This window comes from Macaca mulatta, chromosome 2 (assembly GCF_049350105.2).
Source record: "Macaca mulatta isolate MMU2019108-1 chromosome 2, T2T-MMU8v2.0, whole genome shotgun sequence".
NCBI lineage: Eukaryota > Metazoa > Chordata > Mammalia > Primates > Cercopithecidae > Macaca > Macaca mulatta.
In genome coordinates this window covers 94,180,563-94,204,298 of record NC_133407.1, presented here as the reverse complement: position 1 = coordinate 94,204,298, position 23,736 = coordinate 94,180,563, and positions in this window count along the sequence as shown.

The window sequence follows — 23,736 nt, the reverse complement described above, 5'->3', positions numbered from 1 at the left end:
AGGTAATCTAGGATAATCTGCTTATCTCAAATTCAACTGATTATTAACTTTAATCCCATCTATAATCTTAATTCCCCTTTGTCATGTAACCTAATATATTCACAATTTCAGGGATGAGGATAAGGACATCTTTTGGAGCTATTATTCTGCCACCACATCTACCAACCCAGTTTTGGGGGGTGTGTGTGTGTGTGTGTGTGTAACATCCAGATGCTCTTAAAGAATCACGATGACCCTTCTGTGTGCTGCTTTTCTTACCATGTGCTCACAAACTTTCCAATTCAAAAATCTACTCTATATTTTTTAGAGATCAACACTATGTTCATTAATGAGACTAATGCTTCATCCTTCTATCTCTCTTGAAAACTGATATAGTGTTTGCTCTTCAGTGCGGAAGGCTCTTCTCTTTTTCTCTGTGGTTTCTTAAAAGCATCCAGATAGGCCTTTGATGATATCTTTAAGGTGTTTCGGCGTCTTGGGATACAGTTCTCCTGAACACAGAAGTTTTCTCATTAAGAACACCTGATGCTCTCTCTCTTCATCTCTCTTGGCTCTGTTTTCTGTTTGCATTGCTTGTTCTGCCCTCTCAGTTTAAAGATGGTAATTCTTGTTAGATCAGTTCACAGGCAAACAAAAGCAGTTTCTACTAACAGAGCAAAAGATTCTCCAAGCAAGGGGCCTAACATGAATCAGAGCTAGGGATCCTCACATTATATATCCCCCCCCCCCCCCAGTTTATAGGATGTGTTTACCCATGCCATTCACTTTCATCCTCACAGTTCCCTTTCTTATTTTCTTTGCTTGAAAGCAGCTTTATACTCCTTTAGCATTTTTACCAGCTGCATCTCATTTTGGGCTGATCTCATCTGAATACACTTCTGTTTAGCATCTCTCTTTTGCATGTTTAATATTTGTGAATCTTGAAGTGAGAAATGGGGACAGAGAATGTCTACTCCAGGGCTCCCACAAGCAAGCAGTAGCCCACCTAAGGTCACACATGGCCGAGGAGCCTATGGGAGCCAGTCTGCTTGCTCTCAGGGCCCATCCATTCAGTGCCTGGCCAATCTTATCCATCATTATGCCTTCCTTCTTCTATCCCTTCTAGGAGTCCTTTTGAATATAAGCTCATCAGAGAGCCCCATTGGCAGTCACAAAAGCTTCTTTAGATGTGCCTACCTTTATTCACATGGGAATTATTCATGAATATATGATCAGAATTACATTTTTCAGAGTTTCCTATCTCCTTTGAGCCATGTTCCCTTTTAAAGTCTCTGTCCATAGAATGATGCCATTTCTTGGGAGTCATTTCTTTGATGGAAAAATGCATTCTAAAAGCCCAAAGAACACATTTGGCTATATTCAGTCTTCCCTCCTTCAACTATTCTCAATTCTAAAAAATATAGTCATTTTTCCCCCATAATCTTCATCACCTCCACAAGCATCACCTTGCTAATGAGAATTAAGTCCAGTGCAGCAATAGCCTCTACCTGATAGATCAAATTGGCAGTTAAGCACGGCAAGGGTAAGTATTTATCTGGTTTTCTGATATTAGCAAAATAAAGTATGTCACCAACCACTCAACGGTACATATTCCATTGCTAGTTGGGTGACTTCTGTGAACCTTATTTTCTCCATTTATCAAATGGGGGAAATACTTCCCGTATCCACTTTTCCCAGGGTTTCTAGAGAACATCAAACAATAATAATGTAAAAATGTCTTGTGAAATGAAAGCTAAATAAACACAGTCTTAAATGACTGTCCCATGGACCGAAGTATACAAGAAAGAACTGCCCAAATAGTAGACAGTAACCGTCTGGATGAGTGAAAGCAACAAAATGGATCCAGGGGTCAGAATAGTCCAGACTTAACAGATTTAACTTCATTAACAGCTTGTAGGTATTCATATCTTAACCATTTGTGAGGTCTACAATTCAGGGGAAAAAAAAGGAAAACTTGGAGAAAGGGATTCAGGTGTTGGGAAATGAAACCTATGCAAAAAAAGAGGAAACTAACTGACAGGCTTCAGCCAGGAAAAGAAATGTTATAAACATGATCCATGCACGCAACTAACACTTAGTTAATGCTTACTACTTGCTAAGTGTGTAAGTCCTGATGGGAGGTATAAAAATGTAAAAGACATGGCCTCTGCTCTCAATGAACCGTTAGTCCAGTAAATACTGATTTTCAAATTCCGAACGTTTATTCAGAAAAGGGTTTTAAGTTCTCACTAAAGGGTAGCCAATTTGTTGAATGCAGAACAGTAAACATGAAAACATGGTTTTTGTTCACCATATACTCTAATATGTAGAAATACATAAATAACTCATAATGATGCAAAGATTTCCACATCAGTCATGATAGACTAAGCTATCCCACCATGACAAATAACTCCAAAATTTCAGTCACATGAAACAACAAATGTTTGTTTCTCCTTTGTGCTACCTATCCACTTGATATATGGGATACGATTATCAAACCAGGCTTCAGAAGAGTGGGTGTTATTCCCATGTTTGCTGGAACACAGTATTAATAAGACCAATATTAATATATTTACTATCCATTAATAGAAGGTAAAAAGAAATTTTCCTTAAGGTTTTCCAAGTCAGAGTTTCAGGTTGACCTCCAACAGCTGTAGATGGTCTGTTGTTTGATGGCCTCTTTTTCCATCTTACTCTTCTTAGGCCTCCCCTTCAATCCTGCCATGTGTAGAGCTGGGCTCTTAGAAGCCCACATGGTAGCCTCATACATGCTACTCCTTCTACCTGGAACACAGCCCCTCGCCCCCACTATCATCCACCTACATCTAGTTCTGGGCTAAGTTGGGAGGTATAATTAGACACACACAGACACACAGACACACACACACACACACACACACACACTTTCTCACAAGAAGCTCCAGTCTTAGGAAACCAGAAGACTTGTATTTCTTTTATATGGGAAGTTCTAGTATGAATCCACCTGAACAGCACTCATCTAAAACATCTGTATTGAGTCCCAGCTGGGTACCAGGCATTATACTGGGCACCAGAGATTCAATGGTGAGTCACACCAACCTGTTCTCTGCTCTCATAGGACTCAGTGAAGAGGCAAATGTTAGTCAAATAATTACACAAATGGACACTCCAGATTGCAATAAATATCATAAATAAAAAGAATAGTGTTGTAAGTGTGTATGGTGAGGATTCTGGGAATGTTTTCTCAGGAAATGGCATTTGAGCTGAAACCTGAGGGATGAGTCACAGTTAACGGAGAACAGGAAATGAATGGAGTTAGTGGTTTCCAGCCATATAATGGTTAGTCTTGAGTCATGCCATAATAAAACTAATTAAAAAAAAAAAACTAAAGAAGTTTAAAAACAGTTTACATTTTAAAAATAATTCCAGACTATCCATATAATTATATCATTCTCAATTACTTGTATCACATTTCACTTCACTTCTTTCTGTTGGAAATAATGGAGTTACAAGCCGTGTACTCTGAATTGCACACATCCTCAGATACATTTACTAAGGTTTTTTGTTTTGTTTTGGTTTGGTTTTTTTTGCCTGTGAACATCAACCTCTGACATGTGTCTCCAATGATGAAAGGATGAAAATTAGTAGAGAAGATGACACATCATAGAGAATTACAAGCCAGTGTAACCATTATATGTCAGAGTAAGGCCATACACAGTAGAGAATGTTAAAAATTACAAAATGCAATTTAATAATTTTTACTAGTAATTTTACTAGTAAATAATAATAAAACATTAATTGGTTGATTTTTTTAAAAAATGTCAATAAAAGATGTTTTTAGAAGCAGTGCTGAGGCAAACATATATTTAATGTTGCCACATAAATTAAATTAAATTAAATATCACATTGGCTTTTTAAAAAAGTGTCTGCTTTATTTCCTCTGCACATCCCAATCCAGTGTTTTCTACAGGTACACATACATGATGCATTTTATACATATTCACCCCATAACTTGACAGCTGGGAGGATTCTTGCAGTCATTTCTAAAAGCAGACAAAAGGCCGTTGGGTCTGCTTTGCACGATGGTTTGTGAAGACAGAATATCACACACTTCCGTTGATGATTATATAGCTCTATCCATCTGTCTGCCACTGGAGGTTGGGAGACGGAGATACAGCTCCCACCGTCCCTGTAAACAAAAGTAGACCATGCTGTCACCAGTCAGACACGCCAGCTAATTGGAGCTGTCGACAGACACAATATTCTGTGTCAACAGCTCTAGTAACAGTTTGAAACAGCAATGATATGTTGGTTGATGGTGAAGATGACACATATGTCTCTAATAGCATGCTAGAAATCTGACATAACTAGAAAAGAATTACTAAAATGTGATTCCTGGCCTCTGGTTTTCCTGTTCAGACTTACCCATCTCTACAGAGGTTGGAGAGGAGGGAATTGTTGTAACACATCTTTCTCTGTATCATTTCACAGGCTGACAGCTTAATTTGATACTCATAATGTCTAAATTTAAAATTAATCTTGCTAAAAAGATTTGTTTTAACAAGCCTCCAAATCTTAAACTCTTTTGGAAAATTAATAAGAAAAATAAGCAACCTTTATTTGTATCGCTTCCTGGGTTGAGACCAAAATAAAAGGAGACATTTTGTCAATGTACCATTTATATGACTAAGAATTTATATGATCTTCAGGAAAGTAATTTTTACAGAGTTAAATGAATACATATGCACATAGATGTGGCTTATTTTTGAACTTCACTTCATGAGAGACAAACTATTCCCCAAATAGAAACAATTTTGGCAAGGTTTGGTGACATAAATGCATACTGTATAATCATCTCTTTGTAAATTGTACCTATTAGAGAAACCTTACATTATGCATTCTATTAACGAAAAGTCAGGAAGTCCCTTGTTGCTTTCCAATAATTTATCTTTTACATAATTTAATCACTTGACTGTCTAGGTTTGAATTTTAGCTTACCTACTTAGTGGGGTGGACAAGTTAGTTAACCTCTCTGTACCTCAATTTTCTCATCTATAAAATAGAGATAGTAACAGCACCTACCACATATAGTTATAAGGATTAAATGGATTCTTACATGAAAAGTGCCCAGGACATGTAAAGTGCCTGGCACATCACATAGTAACCAGCCAATACATATTTTAATTTATTGCTAGCATCATCATTATTATTGATGGTTCATGTCCAAGGACAGCCTTCAATGATTAATGAAAACAAGGATATATATCAAAAACAGTTCAAATGCCAAATAGACTTGGGAGTCAAACAGACCTGAAATATGAACTCTTGTTCAGACATTTACCAGGCTTTGTGAGCTTGGAAAAGTCACTCAACCTCTCTAAACTTGTTTCCTTCTCTGTAAAAGAGTTAATAATACCTACCCTAACAAGAGAATTTGAAGATTTAAGACAATGTATTTAAAGCACTCACTTCAATGCCCAACATATTAGGTACTCCATAGATTACAGCAAGAATTATTGTTACTACCTTATATTACAGAGCACTTTTATTTTTAGACTAATTATCTCATGTTATCCTCTTATTAATTCTGTGAAGGAAATATGATGGTCACATTACGAAGGGAAAAACAGCGCTCAGTGTGGTAAAACAGAGGGCCAGTGACTATGGAGTTACGATTAAGCCCAGGGATTGAGGTTCTGTTGCCATCTTCCGGTCTGAGACCAAGGTGATAGTCACTCTTTCCAATGCCCCTTTGTCAGATGAGCAAACAACTACAACCCTCTTCATTTAACTTTTTCACTCAGACTCCGGAATTTGATGACTCAACCTCATCAGTCTTCTCATATTCCTAGGCCCATTTTTGGATAACTAAACTGAAGCAGCAGCAACACTCTCCACATCACCATCAGCACCACCACCAGCACCACCAACACAAATGCATGTGCACTTGAACTTAATCGTCTTGCTCTTTGGAGATATGAGGACAACAGAGAAAAACCTTCTCTGATAGGTAACAAAGACACTTTGACAAAAAGTACACCACCGAGAAGTTTCTGTGCAAAAGGCATTTCTGTTTCAGCTAATGGCCTATATCAATAATATGTTATTTTAAAATCTTACTTCTACCCAGTTATATAGAAAAAACAATCCTGTGCAACAGAGCTTTGTCTAGTCACTTCTTCATGTCACATTCACTTTCTAATATAAAATCTTTAACCTTCCAATGACTAAGAAGGCAATGGAGCTTTGCCCTCTAAGAGGTGAGGTATGCAGCTGAGCTGTGACCATAAGGCCTGCTTTTTGGAATTAGCTGGGTTCTCTTATGAGAGCATGAAAAGAGCCACACTGCATCTGCTGAAATGAACAAAACCAAAATCACACAGTACATCCACGAGAAGTTAAGGGTTGTGGCGAATACAGTGACAATTTAACTGATGGGGCTAAAGAAGTTTTTTAATATCAACCTCATTTTTCCCCTAGGCCCCGGGCAGCTTGAAAATATGCTTGGCAGTAAGACATTTGCTTTAACAAATTGCTGTTATTAGAATGACTATGGTGTAAAAGAATCTTCCCTGTATAATTATTAAGACTCTTTCACATTAGTAATATCTTTACTAATTACTCATGTAAGAGTACAGGTGTTCCTCATTTTATTGTACTTTATTTTACTGCATTTTGCAGGTAACGCATTTTTTACAAATTGAAGGTTTGTGGAAACCCTGTGTCAATCGAGTCTACTGGCACCATTTTCTGAACACCACATGCTCACTGTGTGCCTCTGTGTCACATTTTGGTAATTCTCACAATATTTCAAAGTTTTCCGTTATTATTATTATTATATCTTTTATTATGATCTATTATCAGTGGTCTTTGATGTTACTGTTGTAACTGCTTTCAGGCACCACCAACCAAGCCCAGATAAGATGGCAAATTTAATTGAGGAATGTTGCGTGTGGTCTGACTGTTCCACTCACCGGCCGCTCCCCCATCTCTCATCTCTCTCTCTCTCCTTAGGCTTCCATATTCCCTGAGACCCAACAATATCTAAACTAGGACAATTAATGACCCTACAATGGCCTCTAAGTGTTCAAGTGAAAGGAAGAGCTGCATGTCTCTCATTTTTAATCAAAAGCTACAAATGATTACACTTAGTAAGGAAGGCATGTCAAAACCAAAAGAGGCCACAGGATAGGCTGCTGGTGCCAAACAGCCAAGTTGTGAATGCAAAGGAAAAGTTCCTGAAGGAAATGAAAAGTGCTATTCCAGTGAACACACAAATGATGAAAGCGAAATAGCCTTCTTACTGATATGGAAAAAGTTTTAATGATCTGAATAGATGAGAAAACCAGCCACAACATGCCCTTAAGCCAAAGCCTAATCCATTCACTCTCTTCAGTTCTATGAAGGCTCAGACAGATGAGGAAGCTACAGTAGAAAAGTTAGAAGCCAACAGAAGTAGGAAGGAAGCCATCTCCATAATATAAAAATGCAAAGTGAAGCAGCAAGTGCTGATGTAGAAGCTACAGCAAGTTACCAATAAAAGTGGCTACACTAAACTACAGATTTTTAATGTATACTAAACAGCCTTATATTGGAGGAAGATGCCATCTAGGACTTTTCATAACTAAGGAAAAGTCAATGCTTGGCTTCAAAGTTTCAAAGCACAAGCTGACTCTCTTATTAGGGGCTAATGCAGTTGGTGACTTTAAATTGAAGCTACTGCTCATTCACCATTTAAAAAATCCTAGGGTCTTTAAGAGTTATGCTAAATCTACCCTACCTGGGCTCTATAAATGAAACAACAAAGCCTGAATGACAGCACATCTGTTTATAACATGGTTTACTGAATATTTTAAGTCCACTGTTGAGACCTACTGCTGAGGAAAAAAAAAAAAATTCAAAATGTTACTGCTCATTGACAATACACCTTGTCACCAAAGAGCTTTGATGAAGATGTACAAGGACATTAACACTGTCTTTATGCCTACTAACATAACATTCATTTTGCATCCATGCAGATCAAGGAATAGTTTTGACTTTCAAGACTTATTCTTTAATAAATACATTTCAAAAAGACTATAAGTGTTATCAATAGGAATTCTTCCAATGGATCTGGGGGAAGTAAATTTAAAACCTTCTGGAAAGGAGTTGCCACTCTAGATGCTATTAAGAACATGAGAGGAGGTCAAAATATCAACATTAATGGGAGTTTGAAAGAAATTTATTCTGACCCTCATGAATGACTCTGAGGGGCTCAAGACTTCAGTGGAGGAAATTGCTGCAGATGCCGTGGAAATGACAAGAGAACTAGGATGAGAAGTGGAGCCTGAATATATGACTGAATTGCTGCAATCTAATAATAAAACTTTAACACAAGGAGTTGCTTCTTGCAGATGAACAAAAAAAAGTGGTTTCTTGAGATGAGATCTATTCCTGGTAAAGATGCTGTGAACATTGTTGAAATGACAGTAAAGGATTTAAAATATTACATTAACTTAGTTGATAAGGCAGAGACAGGCTGTGAGAGGTCTTACCCCCAGTTTGAAGTTTTACTGTGGGTAAAATGCTATTCAACAGCATCACATCTAACAGAGAAAGTTTTTGTGAAAGGAAGAGTCAATCGATATGGCAAACTTCATTGCTGTCTTATTTTAAGAAATTGCTGCAGCCACCCCAACTTCCAGCAGCCATCAACATCAAGTCAAGACCTTGGACCAACAAAAAAAGAGTATGACTCATTGATGGCGCAGATGATTGTAAGCACATTTTAGCAGAAAAACCTATTTTTTAATTAAGGTATTTACATTTTTAAGGCATAATTTTATTGCATAGTTAAGAGATAATAGTGCAGATATAACTTTTATATGCTTTTATGGTGGTGGTCAGGAACTGAACCCTGAATATCTCTGAGGTATTCCTGTAGCTAAATATTCATAAGCCTTAACAAATTGTCTTGCTTTTCTCTACATAATCTCTAATTGAAGAATCAATCCAAGATAAATGACTTTTCAGGTAATGAGACAGAGGTGCACATTGCACAACACTAGAAGGTTCCACCCAATAGAATACTGTGTAATTGACACCACCTGGAGTTGTGCAGTGCACAACCTGCACAGCTGCATGAAAGTCATTGAGAATGAGAAATCTCAGTGGAATAAACTCACTCCATATAATACAGAGTATTTCACTCATATACAAAGGAAAAAGAATAAACCAGGCTATAATTACGTTTAAGAAATGGTTTGATAATTTTTAAATAATGCTTTTGTTGTTTTTGACGTAACTCACTGTAAACATTGTAGAAAGTACAAACAAGTGGGTAGAACGTATGAGAGATTATCACCCTGTTAATGGTAACACTTCCTCCTGGTCCATGTATATGCATATTTTATATATATATATATATATAATCTTGGCCAGGTGCAGTGGCTCATGCCTGTAAATCTGAGCACTTTGGGTGGCTGAGGTGGGCAGATCACAAGGTCAGGAGTTCGAGACCAGCCTGACCAACATGGTGAAATCCCGTCTTTACTAAAAATACAAAACTTGGCTGGGTTTGGTGGCAGGTGCCTGTAATCCCAGCTACTCAGGAGGCTGAGGCAGGAGAATCACTTGAACCCAGGAGGCTGAGGTTCCAGTGAGCCAAGATCGCTCCACTGCACTCCAGACTGGGTGACAGAGTGAGACCCCATCTCAAAATAATAAAAATAAGAAGATATATATATATATATATATATATATATATATATATATATCTTAATACTTGATTATCTGCTCCCCAACCTACTTTTTAAAAACTTAGTATGATATAGCATTTCTCAAACTTGCCTATGGAATAAAATAATCTGAAGAACATATTAGTAAAATGGAGTGAGGGTAAATGTGACATGGTGCTTGATGAAACCAGTTAATGGGAGAAAGATCTGCTATTAGATAGCTGCAGTCATCAATATGACAAAGACACAATGGTACAGATGACAACAATTACTCATTCGGTATTCATTCCTTCTTTCCTTCAACAAATATTTATTGAGGACCAACTGGGTTCCAGACACTGTTCCAGGTAACAGGAGCAGGAATGAACAAAACAGACAAAATCACTGCTTCTTGAGACTACATTCTAGTGGGGGAGATGGATTACAAGCAAAATAAATTAAGTAAAATCTTTTAAAATGTTAGTGGTAAGTGCTGAGGGAGGAAAAAATGTAAGCATGGAAGAAAAATATTAAAAATGGAGATTGAAATCTTATTAGCATTTCCAGGGAAGATTCCACTGAGAAAATGACTTATGAGCAAATACCTGAAGAAAGTGGACCTAGCAATATGGATACCTGGGGGAAGAGTATCTCAAGAAGAGGTCATGGAAAGAGCAAATTTCCTGGGGCAGGATTGTGCCTGGTTGTTAAAAGAATCATCAGGAAGCTGGTGTGGTAGGGAGAGATGAGGTAGTTTTCTATGCCATCAGAAAGAGGTTTGGGAGCCGGGGGTGGTGGCTCATGCCTGTAATCCCAACAATTTGGAAGGCCTAGTCAGGTGCATCGCTTGAGCCCAGGAGTTTGAGACCAGCCTGGACAACACAGGGAGATCTCATCTCTATAAAAAATAAAAAATTTAGCCGAGTGTGATGGCACACACCTGTGGTTCCAGCTGAGGTAGGAGGATCACTTGAGCCCAGGAGACCAAGGCTGCAGTGAGTTGTCGTTGGGCCACTGCATTCCAGCTCAGGCAAGAAAGTGAGTCTTTGTCTCTAAATAAATAAATAAATAAATAAATAAATAAAGTTTTGAGTTTTACCTTAAATGAACTACAGAATTTTGAGTGGAGAAGTTACAAACTTTCAAGTAGAGGTGTAACATCATTTGACTTACACTGTAACAGTAACACTCTGTTTTGAGAATTGACAGGAGAACTGGCAAGGGTGGAAGAAGGAGCGCTATGACTTGAATATGGGTGTTATTCAAAATTCATATGTTGGAAATTAAACCTCAAGGTGATGGTATTAAGAGGTGGAACAATCTACTTATTTGACAAAGGTCTAATATCCAGAATGTGCAAGGAACTTAAACAAATTTACAAGAAAAAACAACCTCATCAAAAAGTGGGCAAAGGATATGAACAGACACTTCTCAAAAGAAGACATTTATGTGGCCAAGAAACATATGGAAAAAGCTCATCATCACTGATCGTTAGAGAAATGCAAATCAAAACCACAATGAGATACCACATCAGGCCAGTCAGAATGATGATTATTAAAAAGTCAAGAAACAATAGATGCTGGCGATGCTGTGGACAAATAGGAATAGTTTTACACTGTTGGTGGGAACGTAAGTTAGTTCAACCATTGTGGATGACAGTGTGGTGATTCCTCAAAGATCTAGAACCAGAAATACCATTTGACCCAGCAATCCCATTACTAGGTATATGCTCAAAGGAATATAAATCATTACACTATAAAGACACCTGCACACATATGTTTTTTGCAGCACTATTTACAAAATAGTCAATGATACCATACCATTGATGGGCATTAGGGTCAGCCTAGGTGAAGCTCTGATTAAAAAAAAAAAAAAAGTCAACAATCAGGTTGTAGCAAAGACTTGGAACCAACCCAAATGCCCATCAATGGTAGACTGGATAAAGAAAATGTTATACATAAACACCATGGAATACTATGCAGCTATAAAAAAGAATGAGATCGTGTCCTTCGCAGGAATGTGGATGAAGTTGGAAACCATCATTCTCAGCAAACTAACACAGGGACAGAAAACCAAACACCACATATTCTCTCATAAGTGGGAGCTGAACAATGAGAATACCTGGGCTCAGGGAAGGGAACAACACACACTGGGGCCTCTCAAGGGGTGGGGGACAAGGGGAGGGAAAGCATTAGGACAAATACCTAATGCATGCAGGGCTTAAAAGCTAGATGATGGGTTGGTAGGTGCAGCAAACCACCATGGCACATGTATTCCTATGTAACAAACTTCACATTCTGCACATGTATCCTGGAACTTAAAGTAAAACAAAAAACAAAAATTAAAAATTTTTAAAATAAGATAAAATAAAATTAAAAATATATTTTAAAAAGTGGTGGAGCTGTCAGGAAGTGATTAGGCCATGAGGGCTCTGCCCTTATGGATGGAATTAGAGTGCTTTTAAAAGGGCTTGAGGAAGTGATTTCATCCTTTCTGCTCTTTATCCTTCCACCCTTCTACCATGTGATAACACAGAAATCTATGGAGCAGAAAGTGGGCCCTCACCAGAACCAAATCTCCTGGCACCTTGATCTTGGACTTCCCAGCCTCCAGAACTGTGAGAAACAAATATCTATTATTTATAAATTACCCAATCTAAGGCATTTTGTGATAGCAGCAGGAAGGGACTAAGACAGGGAGAACTGGAGGTGAAGGGGGATGGCAGAAACAGAGAGACTAGTTAGAAGATTATTTGCAATAAAACTGTGTGAGAGATCATGATGACTTACTTGTGCAGGATGGTGGCAGTGGAGGTGGTAGGAAGTAGATGAATGTTGGATCTTTTTTAAAGATCGAGCCAAGAGAATTTGCTCACAGATCAGATGTGGGGTGGGAGAAAAAGAGAAGTTAGGGATGACACTGAAGATTTTATCTTGAACAACTAAAATGAGGTTGCTATTAGTTGAGACGATGTGTATAGGAGGAGGCGGTTTGGAAGGGATGAACAGGAATCTGTTATATGCAAGTCTAGTGTGAGATGCCTGTTAGACATCTAGGTGGAGATTTCAATCAGGCAGTTGAATACATGGATCTGGAATCCAAGGGGATTGGTCAGGACTGAATAGACACATTTGGGAGCCAACAACATGTGGATGGTATGTAAGGCCATTGGGCTTCAGGAGATCACAAGAATGAACTTAGATAGAAACGATGACCAAGGAGGACATACTAACATTAGAGTAGAGTCAAAAACTAAGTTGTAAAGTAAGAAACAAAGAAAGGCATTTTCCTTGCGTGTGTGGGTTTGCTGGCCAACATGTGCATCCATTTTAGCGTGTTTCTCAGAGGTATTAGCAAGGCTGTGTGCTGCAGTGTAGGTCGCTAGTCTGATTTCTATGGCCTCCACAGGGCCCAGCATAGGGATACAGTAAGCATTAAAAAATTGAATGAGTTGGAATAAACATATACATTTGTGACTTAACTTTCACTCTTTCTACCTGAAATTCCTACACTTCAAGTCTTGGAATTCAAAACAGTTGTTGGTAAAATCATTCTAGGGCAATGACATTTACATAAACCAGAATATTAAAATGTCAAATAATTAGATATTTTCATTAGGATCTCTGGAGATTTGGCAACTGCTACAATCTGATTGTTGACTTTTTTTTTTTATCAGAGCTTCACCTAGGCTTCACCCTAAATGACTAATGATCAGATTTTTAGAAGCTTGTTAAATGAATTATATATATGTATAGTATATATATAATTATATATAATATATAAATATATTTAAAAGTATATGTGACCTAAAATAAAATAGAAATATTTATGCCTGCATATAAAAATGAATATTAAGAGACTGTATTTCTTAATTGATAAATGAAAAAAAATTCAAAAAAGACAGACTATTTTACAAAAATGAGATTCAAAATAAGCATCATTTGTGGAGCACTGATTGGGATCACAAAAAATAAAATTTATTTAGTTCAAAGCCAACAAATTGAATGGTTCTACAGTAACAGAAAAAGCGTAATTGTAACCAGGATGGTATCCCACTAGATAATCTACAGCTTCAGCTGGTCCAGAAATGACCACTCTCACTCTAGGTTTGGTGTGTAAGTTGTACTCCTGGGAAGAAACAAGAGAGAAAAAACTTAACTGAAAGGATAATAATAAAGAAAGTAAAAAACAAATCAATGGTGGTAGAAACCTTGTAATCTGTTTCAGTATAAGTTTACTGATTCTTTTTTCATTGCCATGTGTTAAGTTACTATAAAATTGATATATTAGACACATAAAGAGCATAACAGATTACATTTGAAAAAAATATTTAAATGTTTGTGGAATTATGTTAAATTATTTTTACTGAATTTTTAAAATAAATGTATTTTTTAGAAATACATACTTAGAAATACTTAGAAAACATATTCCAAAGTAAAAATCAATTAAGTTAGACAAAGCAAAAACAATAGTGAGTATTTTGTCTCCATCTACAAACCTTCCTACGTCATTAGGTTCAAAAGCACATATTTACATGGAAAGGGTTACGTGTGCATTTTTAGCATAAGTATTCATTCATGATGTCACAAGATCAGAGCAGAGATTCCAACAAAACGATTTTCTCCCCTGGAGCTGTGCAGCAGGTTCCAGAAGGCCCCAGGAGGAATCAGCATAAACACTGTGACCGTTATTTACCCTAACTGGGACTTCAGCAGCTGGGCTGTTTGCATGATATGCAAATGGGCACATCATTCAAGGAAGAAAGGATGAATGCTCTGGCACTTGCAGGGCAAACATTAACTGCTATGGGAAGAGGGCCAGCAAAAGAGAAACCAGACAGAAGCAAGTGGGTGGTAAGGGGCAGGACAAGAAACATCTTCCAAAGAAGCAAAATGCAGAAGGCAGACACTGCTTACTGGGAACCGTTCAGCCTTCTCAGCCTCAGTAAACAACAGATGGGTGTGTGCTGCAGCCCTTCTCCTGCAGAAACAGTGAATTTCCTCTCTACCCAATTTCTTCCTTTGGGTCAAATTTGTAAAATACTTTATATGTGGAAAATTACTGAGAGATACAGAGGGAACAAATTAGCTGGAACAGCAAAAGCTCTGGGAGCTAAGAGGAGACTGACTGACAGGAAAAAATAATGTCTGAAGTCAGGCAGACCTGGGCATGAATCTCAGTTCTAAAATTTATCAGCTATGGATATTGAGCAAGATTCTCAGTTTCTCTGTCTCAGTTTTCTTATCTGTAAAATGGATATAATAATACTATCTCATAGTAGGACCACTGTAAAATTTAGTAAATCTCTTTTGCATAAAGTGCCCCTTGCCAACATGACAGCAACTGGTTAGTATCATTGGAGCTGGGACTTGATTTATTCAGGCTCTCCATCCCAAAGTGCAGCAGTCTGTGGGAGTCTAGAGACAATAGAGATTGTGGGAACCCCAAAGAAGCAAATAACCCCTGTGGCCACGCTACTTCTTAAAGGCTGCTCAATTCAACAAGGAATATTTACATAGTTCAAAAGTAAGTCTACTTCCAAACACATTAAAACCTGTGGGTGAAATCTACTTTTTAAATATTTCAGCACAATCAAGCCCATTAGGAACTTACAGGCTCTGATGAACTTACTGCTTCAATTGCATGCATATGTAGAGTGTGAAGTAGAAGAATATCACTAGAATGAAGACCAACACCACCTATGGGCATTCCTTTTCATTCAAGAGTAAACCTCACTGAATTGCTTACTTACAACTCCCTGTTCATCTTTACGTTTTTTGTAGCTTTAAATAATATATATTACTTAGTTTTGCAAGTTTTCATAATTTAAATAAATGGATTCATGCTGCTTGTATTTTTGTGAGACTTTTTTTTTGCTCAATGTTAGGTTTTCAAATTCATGTTATATATATCATCTATTTTAATTGCTATATAATATTCCTTTATGTGAATATTCCACAATGTATTATTCAATCTTTTGTTGATGTACAGCTAAGGACTTTTTAAAAAATGTTGTGTTGTGTTGTGTTTTTGTTTTTTCCCATTACAAGTTATACTGCTACAAGCATTCTTGTGCATGTCTCCTGTTTTGTGTTATTCCGTGATGTACATGTTGAGCGGAATTGCTGGACCGTAAGGTATTTAATTCAACGAGTTTTTTTCTGGGTGTCAGGCAGTATTTTATACTCTAAGCGCACATCCATAAAAAGAACAGGCAGGAGTCTCTGCCTTCAATGTGCTTATGTACTAGTAAAGGAAATAGGTAAAATAAATATGTAAATTATATCTGTTGGAAAGTGTTAAGTTTTATGGAGAAAAATTAAGTTGAGAGGAAAAAGGAAGTTTCTAGGCAGTTTCTAATTTTACATAGGATGGTCAGGAAGAGTAACATGGTGAGCACGTGACATGTGAACAAAAACTTGAAGTAGATGAGGCAGAAGTCATGTGGATATCAGAGGAAGAGTGTTCCACAGTGTGCACATTTTAAATTTTATTGGATAATGCAAAATAGTTTTCCAAAATGATTTTTACCACTTTGGGCTCCCACCTGCAGGGTATAAGAGTTCCTGAAGCTCCAGATCCTTGCAAATCTTTGACGTTGTTAGATGTTTTATATTCTGCAAATCTGACAAGTAACACTTGGATGTATTGTGATTTTGAATTTTCTAACTACTAAGAAGTTTGAGCATCTTTTCAAATGTCTATTGGTCATTTCTATTTCCATGTTTATGTGGTATCTCTTCAAATCTGTTTTTATATTAATATTATGTTTTTGTCTTATGAATTTCTAGTTCCTCTGTGTGTTTTGTACTGTTAATCTTTTGTCAGTCATATGTGTTACAAATATCCCTTCTCACTTTGTGGCTTGTTATTTCACTTCATTTTTTGTGCATTTTGATGAACATAGTACCTTAATCTTCATATAGTTGAATCTCTTTATTGTGGTTAGTGGCATTTGTCTAATTTTGAAAAATATTTCCCTATTCTGAGATCAGAAAGATTTCTCCTATATTTTCTTATGAAAGGTTTTTTCACCCATAAGTATATTTGTAATTTTTTATGTATGTATGAAGTATGGTTCAATTTAATTGTTTCATGTGAATTGTCACAGCACCATATATTGAAAAGTCATCATTTTTCCACTTAACTGTAATACAAGTTTTATAACAAATCAAATTTCCAAATGTGTTATTCTTTTTTTTCCTGGCTCTCTATTCTGTACCATTGATCTATTTGTCCAATGCTATGTCAATACCATACTTCCTGATTGCTAGAACTTTTTTAAAATCCTAGAAACTTTGGTAGGGCAAATCTCTTCACCGTACATAGTCTTCTCTTCAGGAGCATCTTGAGTATTCTGGACCTTTGTTCTTCCATATGATTTTAAAAACCAGTTTGATAAATTCTACAGGAAAAAATAGTTGGAACTTTTTGTCTGAATTTCTAGAAATCAGAATTTACAAATCAATTCAAAGCGAAACGACATCTTTGAAACCTTGAGTCTTCCTACACATAAGCTCAGTGTATTTCTCCCTGTCTTTGAATCAAGTTGTATTCATTTATTTGTTTTCTGATTTTATTGTATATTATATTTTAACATTTTCTGCTTAATAAAATGTGGTTTTTCTTTGTAGATTGATTTTTATATCTACCAAAATCTATGTCTAATCTAGTTTTTCCTATTTATCTGTAGATTCTTCTGGGTCTTCTACTAGCCAGTCATACCATTTGCAAATAAAAAGAGTTTCGTTTCATCCTTTTCATCTTTTATATATTATTTACTTTATCACAGCTTATATAACCTTCAGTATAATTTTAATTAAATCAATGCTATTTAGGCATTTCTCTTATTTCTGATATTAAAGGGAAAGCTTTTAGTTCGACATTAAGTGTGGCAGTGCCTGTAGAACTTTTATAGATATCCCTTTTTAGGTTGAGAAACTTCTTTTTCTAATTTGCTAAGAATTTTTATTGCAAATTTTATAAAATATTTTGTAAAATATTTTTGAGATAATCATATACTTTTCCTCTTTAATTTGTTAATATGGTGAATTACATTAATTAACTTAGTGACAAAGCAACCTTAAATTTCTAGAATAAAACCAACTTAATCATAATGTATTATCGTTTTACATTGCTAGATTTATTATTTATATTGTTAGATTTATTATTTTATTTAGGATTTTTACCTCTGTTTCTGAATGAGGTTAGCCTACAATTCCCCATTTTCAGGTCTTAGTATAAATTTATGTTAGCTTCATAAAATGAGTTGATGAATGTTCCTGCTTTTTCTTACTCTGGAATAATTTGAAGAAGGTCGGATTTATATGTTCTTTACAAATGTTTAATCGAACTTTCCAGTAAAACTACCTGGCCTATGTTTTCTTTGTGGAAAGGTTTTCATTACTGATTCCATTTCTTTGATTTTGTTGGATTACTCAGTATCCCTTTGTTTTGAGTCAGGGAAATTATATTTTCCTTAAAGCTTTTCCACTTTAAATAATAAATTTCCAAATTAATTAGTAGAGAACATTTTCGTAATGGTCTCTTATTGTTTAAATCTTTGAAGAAACTATAATTTTATTCTCTTATTAATTCTCTCTCTCTCTCTTTTTTTTTTTTTTTTTTTTTTTTGAGACGGAGTCTCGCTCTGTTGCCCAGGCAGGAGTGCAGTGGCGCAATCTCGGCTCACAGCAAGCTCCGCCTCCCGGGTTCACGCCATTCTCCTGCCTCAGCCTCCCGAGTAGCTGGGACTACAGGCGCCCGCCACCTCGCCCGGCTAATTTTTTGTATTTTTAGTAGAGACGAGTTTTCATCGTGTTAGCCAGGGTGGTCTCCATCTCCTCACCTGGTGATCCACCCGCCTCGGCCTCCCAAAGTGCTGGGATTACAGGCGTGAGCCGCCGTGCCCGGCCCCCTGATTCATTCTTTTTTTTTTTTTAATTTCACACATTGTATCTTCCTCTTTTTATCTTGATTGGTTCTCCTTTAGGTAGCTTTTATTAGTCCTCTCTACTGTATATTTGTTTTTAAATATATTAAATTTTTAAAAATGTTTAAAAAACTTTATTTTTAATTTGTATGGGTACATAGTATGTGTATATATTTATAGGATATGTGAGATATTTTGATATAGCCATACAGTGCATAATAACCACATCAGGGTAAATGGGGGTATCCATCACCTCAAGCATTTATCATTTCTTTGTGTTACAAACATTTAAATTATACTCTTTTAGTTATTTCAAAGTGTACTATAAATTATTGTTGACTATAATCACCCTGTTGTGCTATAAAATACTAGATCTTATTTACTGTATTTAACTATATCTTTGTACCCACTAACCATCCCCACTCTCCCCACCACTGCCTTTCCCAGTCTCTGTTAATGATCATTCTACTCTCCATCTCCATGAGTTCAAGTTTTAATTTTTAGCTCCCACAAATGAGGGACAATTTCATTAAATTTCTGCTCTTATTCTTACTATTTATTTCCTTCTACTTTCTTTGATTTCGTTCTAATTTTTTTCTAACTTCCCGAGTTAGTTACCTATTAATATTTTTCCCTTCCCCCAATATAAATAGTTTAATGCTGATAATTTCCCTTTAGACTACCAAAATTTTGTATTGTATTTTTATTACTCTTTAGTTCTAAGTTTCTCTAATTTTTCTTTAAATTTCTTCTCTTATCTGAATAGTATATAGAACATGTTTCTTATGTTAAAAACTCATGAGGATTTTCTGGTTTTTAACTGCTTAGTTAATTCTACTGTGCCCAGAGAATATCTCTTATATCATACTAATCTTTACAATTTGATGAACTAGTTTTATGAACAAATGTTTGGTTTCCTTGGATACTTTGAGTATATATGATTGAAAAGACTACACATTTCCCATTTGTTGGGTATAATGTTCTACATATACCCTTTGGGAAGAGCTTCTTATTTACACAATTCTAATTTTCCATAGTCATCTTTTTGGTCTATTTAATCTATTAATAATTACTCAGAACAGTAAATCTTTTCTTCAACTATGATGATGAATTTATATCTTCTTGCAATTTTATCGTTTTACTTTATATATTTTGAGGATATAGTATTAAATGTATCCAATTTTTAAAATATGATTATCTTCCTCTTTAATTGACATTATGAACATTTAGCATAATGAAGTTGTCCTCTTTATCTCAAGTTTCTCTATTTTTGCTGTAAAGTTTTACTGGATATTGCTATGTTTTGCCTGCTTACTTTTGGTTTTGCAGAGAGTTTCATTTTCAATCCCTTCTTTTAACTTTTAACTTTTTGGTATCCTTATGCTTAAAGGGGTTTTATAAACATCATACAGTTAAGAATTTTTTAAAATCCAACTTGACAATTTTTAGATTGGTATATTTAGTTTATATTGCTGATATATTTGGGTTTATTTCTACTGTATTATTTATGCTTATTTTTCTTGCTTTTTAAGCTTCTTTTTATTATTTCTTTACACTTTTATGTTAGGTATTTTTCTCTTTCCATTTTTTTTCTCTACTAATTTAGATGTTGCATACTTTACTTCTATTCATTTAGGGATTATCCCAATTAAGTAAACACACATGCTAACTTTTATCAAAGCCTACAGTTAATACATCATCTTCAGGCTGGGCGCGGTGGCTCACGCCTGTAATCCCAGCACTTTGGGAGGCCAAGGCGGGCGAATCATGAGGTCAGGAGATCGAGACCATACTGGCCAACATGGTGAAACCCTGTCTCTACTAAAAACATAAAAAATTAGCCGGGCGTGGTGGCGGGCACCTGTAGTCCCAGCTACTCGGGAGGCTGAGGCAGGAGAATAGCATGAACTCAAGAGGCAGAGCTTGCAGTGAGCCAAGATCGCGCCACTGCACTCCAGCCTGGGCTACAGAGCGAGACTCAGTCTCAAAATAAATAAATAAATAAATACATCATCTTCTTAAACTATCTAACCATATAGTTATATACTCATTTTCAACTAGATAACCATGTAAACCATAGAACGTTATATCCAGTAACTACTTCTCAGTGTTCTTACTGCCCTCTTTTTAGTTCTACTTTTTAACCTTATAAATTTTATCATTCTTGTCTTATAGTCAACTTTTGCTTAAGTTTACTTATTATTTAACCCTTCTAAAAAATCTTTATTGCATCCCAAATTTCCCCACCTAGGATGACTTTCCTCCTGCCTGAGGTATATTCTTTAGATGTCAAACTCATTGAATATGTATTTGTTTGAAATTTGTTTTCATCCTTTTCTCTGGAAAATTATTTTCAGAGAGTATACAATTCCTGGGTTTCTGAACACCTTGACAGTACCATTCCACTGTTTTTCTGGCTTTCATTGTTGTTTCTGAGAAGTTGGTCACAGTCTAATTGTTTTGCCTGTATGGGTAACCCCTCTTTTGTCTCTAGCTGACCTTAAGATCCTCTTTTTGTTTTCATTATTTTACTGTTTCACTAAGATGAGTGTAGAGAGAAATTACTTTTTTTTTCTTTTTTTAGACAGGCTCACACTCTGTTGCTCAGGCTGGAGCGCAGTGGCACAATGATGGCTCACTGTATGTAGCCTTGACCCTCCCAGACTCAAGAGATCCTCCTGCCTCAACCTCTGAGTAGCTGGGACTACAGGTGAGTACTGCTACACTCAGACAATTTTCTTATTTTTTTTCTTTTTTTTTGTAGAGATGGGGTCTCACTATGTTGTCCAGGATGGTTTTGAACTCCTAGGCTCAAGTAATCCTTCCACTTTGGCCTCCCAAAGTGCTGGAATTATAGACAGGAGCCATTGTGCCTGGTCCTGAATTATTTTTAATTATTATTCTTGGAATTCTTTAAAATTCCCATATCTAAGAAGTGTGTTTCTTATTTTCTGGAAAATGTTCAGTCATCATTTCTTCATATGTTGCTTCTCCCATGCATTCTCTCTCTTTTCTTCTGAAACTCTACCTACATGTTTCTTAACTATTCATTTTTTTAAATTTCTCTGTGTGTTGCATTCTACATAATTTCTGTCTTCCCCTGTGTCTAATCTACTATCAATGCCATCCATTGAATTTGTCATTTCAATTACTATGTCTAATTCTTTTAAAATTTCTTTGAAAAATTTTTAGTTTCTTGCACCTTACCCCTAATTATATTCTCTTGGTTTATTCCTTTAAATACATAAAACATATTTATTTGACAGTATGTGAAATACAATTATGAGAATAAAAATATTTCCAATTAAATATTGGAAAGCCTTTGCAGATCTGTCTCTGTTGGCTTATGTTCATAGTGTATTGTTTTCACAGGTATTATTTGACCTTTTTATTATCAGCTCACATTTATTGAAAGTTCAATATACATGGGAATTATTTGGGTCTGAGTTTTAAGCGAGTTTCTCCAGATTTGTGTCTTCTGTCCTAGACACATGAGCATAGCTCACCTAGGACCCCTTTATACCTAATTATTGGCTTTAGATTTTCAGCACACCCAGATAGCATGTTTTGGGGCCGCAAACCTAGGTGAGGACTCACTGATGACTGAGAATACTCAAGAAATATTTTTATTCTCTTCCCACCAGCAAGACTTGAAAGAGGCAATTTTTCTTATTTCCTCTAGGAAGACAGGTTTTTCTTTTTCACCCTTACTTGGAGGCTATGACCCTTTGGGGGTTTAGCTTTATGTTGGAGGTCCCCTGATTAAATTCCCCTCCTTAGGAAGGACCTATGTTTTACCTCCTGTCAGGAGTATGAAAGCTGACACTCAAAGTCACTGACGTTCAACCAGCTTCAGGGCAGTGTGTGAAGATGCTTCAGTGTGCTCAGCTTGCCACTCTGGGTTCCTACTTTCATTCAGTATTTGACCTCTCAGAAATCCTTATCTTCTTGCCAACACATCAGTGCCTTTAAAAAGATTCTTTATGTATATGACATGGTACTTATCCAGTTTTCTTTAGCAAGAGAGTCAGCCAGCGCTTCTAGCTGGCCATGCCACTAGACATAGAAGTTATAATAACCATTCACCAAGTAGGAGATTAAATCTGTCCTTCAGCACTTTAAAACCAGTCACATGCTTCTCTTCCTTAATTCTGTGTTAAATAGTTTTACCTAAATATATCAAAATGTATTAAGGCAGATGTCAGTCTCCCCAGTTTGTGTTAGTGGCTTTATTATTTATTCATTATCTGGATACTTCCATGTTGCCCAAATTCAAACAAGTTTTGAACCTCTGAAATAAAGCTTACTAAAGGTTTTATCACCATTTTAGCCTTTAATTACTTGGACAAACTTACCCCTCTTTAGAATTAATATCAAGCTAATAGATGCCTGAAATTGAACTGATCTTCTAGATCAAGGTTCTCCAAAATGAGATGGGTATATCTCTGGGGGTACAAAAGATGATTCACTAGGGTATAGGAAGAAATTACTAGCTTTTTTTTTTTTTTTTTTTGACGGAGTTTTGCTGTTGTTGTCCAGACTGGAATGCAATGGCATGATCTCTGCTCACTGCAACCTCCACCTCCTGGGTTCAAGGGAGTCTCCTGCCTCAGCCTCCCACATAGCTGAGATTATAGGCATGCACCACCACGCCCAGTTAATTTTGTATTTTTAGTAGAAACAGGGTGTCTCCATGTTGGTCAGGCTGGTCTCGAACTCCCGACCTCAGGTGATCTGCCCACCTTGGCCTCCCAAAGTGCTGGAATTACAGGCATGAACCACCATGCCCAGCCTACCAGTACTTTTATTACAAAAATGTTTATCTTAAAAGTCAAAAGGAATTAATATTTACAAGTGTTTAACATAGGAGTTGACAGTTATTCTTACTTGGCCCGCATGCTCTGAGGGAAGAGGGCATGTGTGATCCCCCACAGTGTGAAGGGATCAACAGTGGTGCCCTCTCTTTCCTCCTTTGTCACACTACAACTTACTGGAGTGTGTCCCCAGTTCAGTGCATTTCCAGACTATATTTTCTAGTTTATGCTCATGCTTTTGAAATGAGCACCTGGCTTTTTAAATTTTTCTACAAAGATGCTGTGAGAATCAAAGAGAATATTAATTATGCAAGCACATATAAACAACAAGAAAATG